Source organism: Anthonomus grandis, chromosome 8, assembly GCF_022605725.1.
Source record: "Anthonomus grandis grandis chromosome 8, icAntGran1.3, whole genome shotgun sequence".
Lineage (NCBI taxonomy): Eukaryota > Metazoa > Arthropoda > Insecta > Coleoptera > Curculionidae > Anthonomus > Anthonomus grandis.
This window is the reverse complement of record NC_065553.1, coordinates 12829938-12840804: the sequence shown is the minus strand read 5'-3', so window position 1 is coordinate 12840804 and position 10867 is coordinate 12829938.

Here is a 10867-nt window from a genome sequence, read left to right as displayed (position 1 = left end):
TTTATACCGGTGGCCAAGGGTCATAGGTGTACTCTATAAGTTCGTTGCTTTGTAAGTAAATAAATTGAAATTTTTATTCGCTTTTTTTTGTCACATTCAGTTTTTACTTTACCTTAATTTTATAATTTTATATGGGATTTATGGTATAAGACGTATAGCACTCTATATCAAAATTTAAAACATTAATTTTTTTTTATGTGTACGTTGTCTCAAAAAATAATACATATCCTTGTTATTAGCATAAATTTCTATCGAAATATGTAAGAAAAAAAGGAGGTGTACCACTTAAAATAAAGGCAATTTAACCTGGGAATAAAAAAATGAATTACGTAGAAAAATTAACATTTATACAACGTACTTATTTTCATTTGTTTTGCTCCAAAAAAATTAACTTATAGAGTGTTTTTGTTATTCGGGGCCACCCGGTATATTACAACTTGAGGTCGGTGAAATTAACTCAAAAGAGATTTAATAGAATTTTATAAAAGTAACCAAATAATAGATATCGGAATCAACATTTTTTGTCTTACAAACAAATAAAATTCAGTATATTTTAATAATTTTATGATTAAATGAATATTTTGTCTTTATTTTATCAAAATATTTATTCATGATTAAGCTGTTGAAGATGTCAAGAAAAGGTGTCAAGTTAAGTTTAAAGTCGATTAGTAAATTTTATTCATCATTCATTTATCAAAAATCATTTTTTAAATTAAAGACATTTAATTTGTTGACCGTCGCGTCGACTCTGTTGTCAGAGTAATTATTTAAATAAAGTAATATCAGCTTAGAATTTGCTTATATAGCATATTAAAAAGTTTCGTTTTTTACCTTGTCGGATAATAAAATTAAAGGGTATCAAAGACAATAATTCGGGAGATTTGACATCATCAATAACGTCATGTAGGTGTAAAAAAATATCATGTAAAAAATATCGGAAATAAGCTTTCGCATATTTAAGAGAAAGTGTTGTCATATTTGGACTTACCTCTAAAATATCCTTATATTCCTTCAAATCATGTGGGATTAGAAGGAGACCACATAACAGCTTTAATATTGGGTCAAAACAGCAATAATATGTATAATATAAATTTATTGTACATTTATAATAAATACAGCAATAAATGTAAAATATATAATATTCTGGGCATAAAAGTTAAATGTTAAACCTGGCCCAGTGAATACCATTTTATAACAGTTTAGTGCTCCTTATATCTTTTTTTACCTACTCCTTTATAATTCAGAATTATCGTTTGATCTTAATTCAGAATTATAGTTAGTTGTTGAGTATTTCTTTAAGTCTCTTTAAAAAATTAGAGTTGTATAATTAATGAATATAAAAAAGTTTTAAATGAAGTTTTGAGTTTGAGAATAATGGTATTGGCCTTATTCCTAGTATCTTTGAAGTGTTTATTAGAATTAAAAATTATTCTGCATATTAATAATTTTATGGAAAAAGTACCAAAGTGCAAAAGTTTTATCTTTGAAATGTTTAACCAATTAATTTTGTGAGAGATTATATTCTCTTAGGTAAATATTAAACGGAAACACATTTTGTATCTAATGTATCTGGTTGCTTAATCCATAAATGTGAAATCTGCGTAACTAAATTTATTGGTCAATTTGACATCAAGGGCTTCTGATAACCTCTTTATTAAAGTAACTGTTAAAATTTAACGGATAGTAAAGTATTTCTTTTAATGATGTGTATGCTTTCTATGAGATTTTTAACAATGTGAAATATTATTTACTGAGCCCTATTTATATTATCAAACGTATGTTACAATCCTAAAAGTGACAATAAAGATTGGGTATTCTCGGCGAATACTAGAACTGTGCACAAATTAAGGGGATTTTTAAAACATCAGCAGTAGGTATATGTGATAAAAAGGAGCTCCAATAAATATATAAAAAAATAAATAACAAACAATAAATATAATAAATAACAATAGTGCCAATAAATAAATACACGAAAATATAAAAGAAAGTTGCTAGGATGCCGTTCTTTGACATCTATGCAAATAGTAACACCCCCGCATCTATTGTAAATTCACTTGATGCCTTAACTCGTTCAGTTAAAGTGTCGATGAAAATTTTCAAGTAAAAACTCGAGTATAATTTTCCTCCTCGATAAATCGAACGCGCGAAATATTTTCTGTAACTTGAAAATACTGAGATGCATATAAATGAATAAACTGGTAAAGTCTAATTAATAAGGGTAGCCAAGGAAATAAATGCTTTGCCAATTCAATTTCGGTGCCACAGATCTCTGCTTCTTTTGTAAAAATTCAATTAATATTGTAAATTTTTAACCAATATTTCTTGCTTTCTTTATAGTATTATTATTATTTATTTAGTACTTGTAAAGTAGTTTTGGTTTTTAATATTTTATCATATTGCTAGTCTCACCAAAAGTTAAATTATCTAAAATTTGATAAATTTTAACTCTAAATAATTTAGATAATTTTTAAATAATTGTTAAATCGTGTGTAATATGTATTTTTAGCTTTAGTGTATAGTTAAAAATAAAGATACCAAAAAATAATGTAGAAAAACCCAAAAATCTCATCTAGGAAATTAAATAAGTAACTTTTTTTCCATTAAGAATGTTTTGAGGGAAATTTTTGCTAACTTTACCCTGTTAAAATTGTTGTACTTAAAATTTTGTATAGTTATTACTTGAATAAAATCATTTAATTTTACAAATGCTGTTTCTTTACCTTTAAAACTAATTGGCGAACTTTTAACTATTATTATTGCATTCGTTTCGAAAATAAAGTGAGTCCTAATAAGATTTTTAACTACCGCCTTTAACTTGGAACACCATTGAAATTTAAAATGTTTCTTTAATAGGAAACACTTTTAATGACTTGTATGCTGTAAAACTTGTTACGAGAAAATAATTATTTTTTAAAAGTTTATTTTCTTGATATTTCTTTTAATGGATGTTATTTTGACATTGTAAAGAAGCGCGTGAAACTGCTAAGAGTCCTGAAATCGTGTAGGAGTTTTTTAGCAAAATTGTATTGATTTTCGCAAGCTTTTTGAAAGGCATTCATTGGAATATAGACTAATTGAAGTAAAATTTGGTGTATTCTTATTATTGATCGGATGAGGTAACACAAGCCAGGGATAACGATGTTATTCCGATGGGTTTTCGACTGAAATTTCCACCATTTGTAAACCATAGTGAACGTATCCGAGAGAACCCTTTCCAATACTAATGAAAAGGTATTAAGCAAAGATTAAATCGGATAGAAACGTTCAGTCCTAGGTGTTATCACTTCTCTGGAGTCTATTAGCTTACATCGGGCAGGAGCGGACGAATTTCGCTATGAGATAAGAAGTACTCTGCACTAACCGGCAAGGAAACCATCAAACACAAATATCTCCAGCCACGAACAGACTGTATTGAAAAATCTAAAAAGAGATACCAACAGCAAGATCCTGACAATAAGGGCAACGCAGCAGTTGTAATGTATGCAGAAAACTACAGCAAGTTTAAAGAAGTATTGAATAAAGGTGAAAATAAACTACTGACTAAAAATCCTACACCAACAGTAGAGGAAAAAATTTGCAGAGCTCTTAAAAAGTATTCTGCTTACATCTCTGATAGCAAGGACTTCTACATTTCTAGATGCTTCTTAAAATATACAAAGAAACAATGCCTGTGTGACCTACCACCAGCTCCAGGGATTCGCCAACTTTGGAATTTGCCAAATGATCATGTTCGAGCTCTTGAGAGTATGAACTCTGATGAGCATTATCGAACTGCTTCAAGCCACTAGAGTTAGACTCACCGATAAGGTAGTAAGCTTTGATGTCGAGAGTCTTTATACAAATGTGCCCGTCGGAGAATTCCTTAAGATAACCAGGGAGAGACTCAAAAAGGACGCAACACTTGCAAAAAGTAATTGATGATTCAATTGGAAAGTTTGTCTTCGTAACTCCTATTTTCAATTCAAAGATAGGCTTTAAGCTTAAGACGAAGGACTTCCAATTGGCTTGCTGTTATGTCCAGTGGTGGCTAACATATTATAATACGAGTGGTTCGAGGTACACACTAGAAAGACGGCTCAATCCAAGGTATCAGGTTAGAATCATTTTAGAGTCCGCGTCACAATGATTTTTCTAATGCTCATATGCGAAATGCTCAAGAACAGTTTTGTTGTAAAGCAGCCCAGTGTTATTTCGATTTGTAACCGGATAGAACGAACTGAACCATCATACATTTAAAGATTAGGTTAAATGGGTAAATTTCGTTCAAAAAACACAATTGCGGGAAGTATATATTATAATATACCAGGCTTTGAAGACCATCGGAATGAAGGTGAAAAAAAGGCAGGCTAAAAAGGTTCATAAGGAACAGTTTAGGAATAGTAGGATAACAGAAGAAGGTAATAAGAATAATTGTCGATCTTCTAACAGACCACAGCAAAATAAACATACACCTGACAACCTTAAAAATCATAGACAATAATATTTGTAGGCTCTGCCAGGAGGAGGAAGAAACACCTGAACATATATGTTGTCACTGTGAAGTATAATGCAGGTTTAGGGCTTAGATGACAAGCGAGAATCAAGCATATTCTACAAAAAAAATAGTAATAAAATTTAATTATGTGACAAAGACAGTCGAATATAGGCCTTCTATAAGTCACAGAAAGATGCAGTTGACACTTCTCTCCATGGGCAATTAAAGCCGTTTGTGTGAGTCAAAGCGACGCTTCTTAGGAAGAACTTTTTAACCTTTTTACAAGTAATATTGACTGATTATTTCTTTTATCTTCTATATTCCTTTAGAAATTCCTAGAATTATTACTGCAGTTTGCATCGCATTAATTATAGTTCTAATAAGTTTATAACTTAGACCAAAGACATAGGGCTTACGAGATCTTTGGGTATTTGACAAACTATTAATTCAATCAGAATAAACTTCTGAATTTACAAAGCGGTGGTAGGGAGGGTAGGAAAACAGATTTATATTTAGTACCTTATGATATATCCAAAATGTTTGTTTTATTACTTGTGAATTCTTATTTATTCTTTGCAAAGCATTCTTTTGAATATAGTTGATAATAAATTTATTATGTTTTGATCTTGTTTTAAGGTCTATCCATCTTCAAGGCTGAAAAAAGACGTATGAATGAGTCAATTAATTATTATTTATTTAACAATTATTTCAATAATAAAATTTTTTCGAAAAATATTGACTTATAATATTTAGATAGATTTTAGACGTTTTACTTTTTAATAAAAGTTTTAAAAAAAGTCCTTGTTAATAAACAAGATTGGCATTTGTCTTGTGGGAAAAACTTCCCTTAAGAAAATATCTTCCTTATTATAACTAACTCTTGTTAGTTAGTCTGACCTTCTTATAGAGTATCCGTACTTTGAAGCAGGAATATTTTTTTATAGTTATACCAGACCGTTAGAATGTTAAATTTAACTTTAAATTAACTATCAAATTCTCTTAAATTAAATGAAGCTCTTAATTCTTGCGCCTTTTTTTAAATTTAATTTTAATGTTGATATTTTTTCAAACAATTAATAATAAAAAGTACTGTACTTAGCAGGTCATCTAGCTATAAGGTCTGATGATGCTTTATTAGCGAAACATGTTACCTGATTAATACATAAAAAGATATTTTAAGACTGAGACTTTTCATTTTTTCTCTGTATACGTAAGTCCTGTTCAATATACTTATCGCTCTTTACCTTAGGAAGTTTTTAAAATGGGCAATATTTTAGATAAGTAATTTTTTAAAAGAAACATACTTTTGTTTTCTATTCCAAATACCTACACTCTTATTATAAGATAATATTTTAAAAAATTAATCAAACTAATATATAGAACAACGTATGTTTTATATAAGCTGCATTTTATTATTTAATTTAAATTTAGCAATAATACAGCTAGAAGTATTGAAATTTCAACTGGAAATAAAAAGTCTATATCAAGATTAAACCATCATAAATAGATATATTTGAAATGTTCGTATAAACCAAATATTTCAACATCAGATCCACAAAACCAATGTAATTTGTTAAATATTGGAAAGTGTTTTGAGTTTGGGTTTTTCTGTTTTTCTGTTTCTGGTTATATTGTTTCGTGGTCATAGGTTGTTTGTTTTATCAAAAATTAATAGAAAAATAATAAATTGGTCACAATTTAAATTCCTAAAATTAAATTCTGACCTACTTGTTATTTTTAATTAAAACTATACTTTCAAATTATTGGATTGGAAAATATTTATTTAAATTAGGAGCTTAGGATTCTTTATAAAGGACAATTGTAAATTTTAATCTTATAGACCAATATCTGAAACTGCTCATTGTATTTAAAGTCATGAAAAGATTACTAGCAAAACAACTTTTGCATTGCTTTTCTTGAAAGTAAGAACTCTTGCTCAGAAAGTCAATTTGAATTTAAAAATGAAAAAAATATTAGATCTAATAGGGTATTATTGGATCTACTTTCTGATATCCTGGATGGTTTTCAAAGCTCAATCACATCATTAACCAAAGGGTTTGACTGCACGGGATTCTTATACAAAAACTTTAATTTTATAACCTCACAACAGTTCCCTCAATAATAACCTAGCAATGTATAACCTATTGAAAGTCTAGAATCTTGCTTAAGAGGCGCGTTAGATGAGATAATGTATGAACGGTAAATAGTGTATTAAATATTGTGGATCCGTACTTGGTCCACTCTTGTTACTAATTTATATTAATGATCTTTCTTTAATAAGCCAAGTAAGTAAAATTACTTCATTTGCTGATGGTACCACAATCATAGAGCATGAAAATTCAATAAATTTATCTATACAGATACGATCCCAATATCCTTGAGATTTCTTCCCCGAGATGACTGAGGAATGGTAGGTACGCAACTAAAAAGCTACAGCTTGAAGTAGGAAAAGACTTGTATTTGGAATGAGTGATCTTTACCTTAAAATGTTTGAATGGAGATCTTGTACTTTTATAAAATAGATATATAGATAGCCTAGTTTGACTTGCGAGATTGATTTACTACGCAATCTAAAAACATATAATTCTTAAGTTGTAGTTCCAACAGTGTATTTCATAGTGCTCGACTTTTCCATGTCTAATTTCGTTGTAACTTACAGGCCTGCCACTCATAGTGGGACTAGGCTATAGAGAGATACTTACCTTTCCATTATTAATATCCATGAGAATTCAATATACATGAAAATAAATGATTGTAATCTTCAGAGTTATCAAGATATTCATAAGAACCTTACCCAGTGTAAACTGAGAAAGTATTATGCTGTTAAATTTTGGAAATGTCGTCTAACTTATAAGAAGACTGGCAGGATTTTATGGCAATACAATACCAGAACTTAAAGGTCACTCCCAGTTTTTCAATTCTTAAAGTTTAAAAAAAAAAGAAATCTGTTGCATACTAACTAAAGCTATTTCTTTTGGAAACAAAATTGGCTCTACTTACCGGCACTTAATTTAAAATCTTATTAAGTATTTAAAAGAGAAAACATTTTAGGAAGCGCATTTAATTTATTTTTAGCAATATACAATGGAAGTTAAAGCAATAGTAAAAAGTCTATATCAAGATTAACTCATCATTTTATTGATAATGAATCTATTTGAAATTTCTATATAAAACAAACATTTGACAAAACGTTTCGACAGATATATAATACCAACGTAATCTGTTAGGAATTAAAAAGTCTTTTGAGTTTGTCTACTCTATGTTTTTACCTTTAAATGTACAATAAACAATTGTGTCATTTAAATTTTTATTGAAAATCTAATATCCAGTCCAAGTTTTAACCGTCATTTTATGGGTCAAACCTTCGCTTTCATAAAAATATAGACAATAAATTGAATAAAATAGGCATATCATAATTTAAGCAATTTTTTTGTTTTACTTCTAACTAACGAAGGTATTCCTAAATTTGCAAATATTAAAATCTAAAAAAGATAAATAAAAATACTTTCCATTCAAAATATTTAATTTTAAATTGATGTTACATTTTTAAAATAACAACAACAATTTTAACTAACTTTATCGCTAAATAACTGTAAAAAAATGAATATTTTCACTATATAATACTAATCACACAAGATAAATTACAAATATTCAGCTATTTTACCAAAAATAAAAGAATTTATTTTACACACTTTTAACCCATAATATTATCCTACAATTAGTTATTAAACATCAATAAATGCGTTTACGTACAAAAATGCCTTGAAATATACAGAACATCACAAAAAGACACAATTACAATATTCATAATAAACATGATATATTTCTTAGAGTCTAATTGTTTACGTTTGAACATATGAAGTTATATATCTAATTAAAAGCTATTAGCAAAATTTGTTTAATGTTCACAGTTAAAAATTTATTAATATAAAATTTTTCAAGCGTATAACATCTCACAGATAATTTACAATAAAATTCTTTGATCCTTAACAATGACAACAATAATGTCCCTAAAGTCTAGGTTTAAGTTTAAGTTTATTATAAGAAAAGCATAAAACAAATATTAATTAAAAGATTGGACGTACAGGGTAAAGGTCTAAAAGTATAACAATGCGGCATCTCAATGACATAAAAATATTATTTTGCGCTCTGTTACACATTATTCCTGTCATCACGATTTGTAATTTGAAATCTTTTTGCTTTATCAGACTTTTAACAGTCATTCATTCATGCGTCATACAACTTACGATAATTTAAACCCTCGAAATTTAATTGTTTTATGTTAATAATTTAAATAAATAAATACATACCATAAATTAAAAATAAAACTAATTTTGCAATTGAAAAAAAATAATTTTTCTGTATGCCACACTTTGAGATGATCAATAGTGGTATATAGTCTCATATATAGCCTAAGTTTCAAAGAATTTAAAGAAAGTTAACAGAACTAAAAAAATTAATCAAAAATTTATTGTATAAGAAGTTTTATGTGTAAAAGTACGCAAAATTGGTCCCCCTGAATCAATACAACGCTGTTAAAATGCTACTAAAATATGTAGACTTGTCTTGGATAGAATCATTTTAATGCTTTAAAAACCTCACCCTGTATATTTAATTATCTTAAGCTTATATTACATATTACGACAAAATACTGTTATTTCTGATGAACCACATATATTTATATATGTTTGTTTATATCTACAAAAATTTCTAATAAGTGTTGTATTTTTTAATTGTAGCTGGACGTGCTGCTAACATTCATGAAAAATATTTAAGAAAAAAGGAAGTGCAAACATTTTTTAAATTGTCACACTATTACATTCTTAAAATTGTTACGCACTTAGAATAAGATAAACTAGATGGAAACTTGTACAAAAAATTCTATCGAATACCATCAAACTATCTTACTTTATTTAAGAAATTATATTTCTGTATTGTTTTCAATCAGCAACATATAATTCGTAACAGTTTCTATTTATTAATTTGCAACATTTCCCAATAACTGTTTTTTAGTAAATAAGTCAATTTAAATGAGATATAATTTAATGAGTTGTTCAGGATTTATAAGGGATGGCTAGTGGTAGACTAGTGGTACACGTAGTTGACGTAATAAAAACTTTTATTTTTTTTTTTGTTTACTTTTTGAAGCATTATCGTGAAAACTGATAATTTTATCAATACTTATGAATTCGTCATAACAATACAGATTTTGCATAAAAAGTACTGACGTAAACTCTCTGCAAACCCATACTGGATGTTGTTGAAATCAAATTCCAGAACTTCTATCTCTTCCAATACAGGTAGTTAAAATTTCTGGATCTTTTTAAGGTCATCTGGATTTTCATAAGGAATGTAAACCACTAGATGCCTAGATGGCACGTTATGAAAATATAAACGCTTAAGATTCGTGTTACACATATTCATTATAAGTCTTAGCTGTTGTGTTCTTAGTGTTAACTGTACGATAGAAAATACAGAGATTAGATAAAGTAGACCCGCCAAAGTCAACAGGAAGGCTCCTAAAGGTTACTGTGTCCAAGCAAAGTGATGTTGATGATATTATTCGGAAAACTAAAAACTTAGAGCTTAGCAATCTTACCACGAATCTCAAAATAATCCTAAGGCAATTGTCGAGCATGCAAATGTTAATTATAATGACTAAAAGAGCGAGGAACAAAAAGTTCTCAATACATTTTTTTAAGCCCTATTCTAATTCATGCCTCTGCATAAACATGAAAATATTACCATTTGCAAAACGCTAAAATAAAATTACTGACGTTTATTTTTGATCTTTCAACCACATCAAAGTCCTCAAACGATAAAAAGTCTTAAAAGAAAACTGGAATAATTTAATTTCGTGTTATTTCTGCGTTTGTGGAAAAGGTCCGCAATCACAACATCAAAGGTAGAAAAGTGCAGACTTATAACTTTTACGACTTTAACAGTTTCTTTCATCATATCAACTATTAATATATATATATATATATATATATATATATATAAAATCTGTTAAACGACCAAATAATCATATAATAATAATCATATTAACAAAAAGAGACAAATGTACCGTAAGTAGGATATTTTAAAATAAATTTTGGTCCAAGGGCTATATACATAATGCTAAAGCTATTATGCACCTTTGACAAAATACACACGAACTCCCGTTTTTTAAAAGCCCAAAAACGTAACTTCATCGAAAATTTAAATTTTCCATCGATAACCTTTGCGAGAAAATATTTTTCGGAACATAATAACTAACCTTTATATTTGGAAAACTGTTAGCTCCGATTAAATTGAACTTTTATCGAAAGAAGGATTTTTAATCAAAGTGCAAATGAACTTGTCACTCGAAAACTACATGGAGGTTGTTTTTATGTTAAAGACATGGTTATT